General features: G+C 39.9%; 1 long non-coding RNA gene across 1 annotated transcript; it reads left to right on the top strand.

Moving 5' to 3' along the window:
* Positions 1 to 1,225: 1,225 nt before the first annotated feature.
* LOC104943052 (uncharacterized) lies at positions 1,226 to 2,038 on the top strand. Its single transcript, XR_798076.1, has 3 exons — positions 1,226 to 1,323; positions 1,767 to 1,865; positions 1,951 to 2,038. It is a non-coding gene; the product is annotated as an uncharacterized lncRNA (long non-coding RNA).
* The last annotated feature ends 439 nt before the right edge of the window (positions 2,039 to 2,477 follow it).

Genomic DNA, 2,477 nt, shown 5'->3' with positions numbered 1-2,477 from the left:
AGATGAGTTTTCAGTCTGCGCCGGAAGATGTGTAGGCTTTCTGCTGTCCTGATTTCAATGACAAACCCACGTGTTTTTGCTGATGGGAACTTAACGCAAAAAAACGATATCCGGTCACAGAAATCTGCTATTTTTAAGTAATGTCAACACATATCGACCCTAAATATAGTCTATATTAAGAACGAGAAAAGTCTTATATATATTGTTTTTTGTAAACATATGACAAATGTGCGAGGGTGATGACGTCAGAGCATCGTCCTATGTGCTTAGCCCCGCCCAATTTAACCACTGGGTATTTGTGAGGGAGCTCCTATATGGCATTACCCCGCTGAAGCTCACCAAAGTTTAATATATTTCATAGTTCAAAGTTTTGTCAATTGTTTTGTTTATTGGTCAAATACTGGTTTCTGAGGAGTTATACTGAAATGAACGAGCACAGTCTACTGAAGCAACAAAGCAGCATATTGCATTAAACCTGACCTTCACAGAGAGGTTGAAGTTCATGTGGAGAGGAGGCTTCTCTTGGGAACAATGCCTAAATCAATCCATTGGGTTGGTCACACAATTAATTCTCTTGTGCTTTGTTCTATCTGAATTATGACAAAGAGTTATCACAAACTATTTAGTTGTGCTATCTTACAATAAATATAGTAAATGTGTGTTGCCAATGTAACCGGTTAGAACTCGAAGTTGCGATGAGGTCTTAAGATGTACGGAAAGGGTCTTAAAAAAGGTCCTAAAAGGTTTTACATTTGACTTCAGGATTCCTGCATATACCCTGTGATCAGATTTTGGCCACTTTGTGATGTCATAACGATGTTTGGTCTTGTGTAACCATTAGCCAATCAGCAACCAAGATAAACCCCCCCCTTATCACCTTAATCTCCTCCTAGAGCACCATTGAGTTCTTTGTAACCAAATGTCTCTCAGAGGGGCGTGGGGAGGGGCTCCTTATTTTTATCTAAAGTAACAGACAGAGAATCAGCACTTTGGAAACAAGGCGGAAACAGAGGGGATTATGGGTAATGCTGCAATGATCTGTTTGGTGTTTCAGCCAATCAGAGACAGGCTCTGTATATATCTGAGACATGTAACATATTGATGAAAAACAGTCTAATAGGGGACTTTAATTTACTGACATAATCCCCCAGGATATGTTGTAAGGCTCTGCGTAACATTTGCTTGTATTGAATATAACTATAAGAAATATATGTTGACCTGAATTCTCTGCATCAGTCCTCTCCTTTGTCTGTTTGCAGCGCTCTGACTCTGGAGGATGAGAAGAGATCTCTGTCCCTGCTCATCATCGGCTTCATCCGCATGGTGAGAGTGCTCAGGCTTTCCTACAAACGTTAGACATTTTATATTTGCTTGTGCTCAAGAAAACTAGTTATTTAATAAGGTTAATTTGTTCTTTAATAAAAGCTTGGCACAGTCGTTTTTGGGAGAGGTTACAAGCTGGAATACTGTATATGTTGGGGACTATTTTCAGCGGTGGATTAATACACATCTTGGTGCAAAGAAAAGTCCTTATTGTGAGATCTTAATTCACCAATTTGTTAAGTCATTTTAATTATTTTGTGTTATGAAGTCATGATTTTGAGAACGTTTTTGACATTCAGGACATTTTCTTTTTGCGTCACATTGCCAGATAGGGGCTTTTAAAGTTAATAATCTTCCTTTCTATCTGTAAGTAAATTACACTAAGTAACAAAAGCACTTTTTTCTCTCTCCTTCCCCACATGTTCTGTCCGTGTGGATCCCAGGTTTCTTTTGGTCGTGACTTCGAGCAGCAGCTGAGTTTCTGTGTGGAGGCCAGGGCGTCGTTCTGTAACCTGGAGTCCGTGCTGGTGCAGCTCATTCACGTCAGTAATAATCTGGGTTATATGTTTAATATATACTTTATACACACACAACACACACTCCTTAAAGCTCACCTTGTGTTTGCAGACGGTGAACACGCTGGCCATGGAGACCAGCAGCGTGATGAGAGGGAATCACTCCCGAAAAACAGCAGCCTTCGTCCGGGTGGGTCGTCACACACACATCTGATTAATTGTATTTATTTATTATATTATTTAATTACCGTAATTTTCGGACTATAAGGCGCACCTGAATATAAGCCGCAGCAGCGGCATACCACTCTCGGTTCCACTTTTACTTTTGCGCGCTACCTGTCTCACTCTTTTCCGGCCTCCAGCTTTTCCTGCTGGAACCCGCCGCTTAAAGGTGGGGGTCCGCGGACCGGCCATAGAGCCCATAGAGTTAAAGGTGTTGGCCGTTAGCTGTAAAAATCCATAGATTAGCCGCACCGTTATATAAACCGCAGCGTCGAAAAATAGGGAAAAAGGCGCGGTTTATAGTCCGAAAATTACGGTACATTTTTTTTTTTTTCATTTTTATCAATATTTATGTATTTATTAATTATTTGTTCTTATTTATATATTTTATTTATTCATCTATTTATTTAACTAGGA

This window comes from Notothenia coriiceps, unplaced genomic scaffold, assembly GCF_000735185.1.
Source record: "Notothenia coriiceps isolate Sejong01 unplaced genomic scaffold, NC01 NC01_scaffold00005604, whole genome shotgun sequence".
In the NCBI taxonomy this organism is placed as follows: Eukaryota; Metazoa; Chordata; class Actinopteri; order Perciformes; family Nototheniidae; genus Notothenia; species Notothenia coriiceps.
Note: the sequence above shows the minus strand (reverse complement) of the source record. Positions and strands in the feature narration are given on the sequence as shown.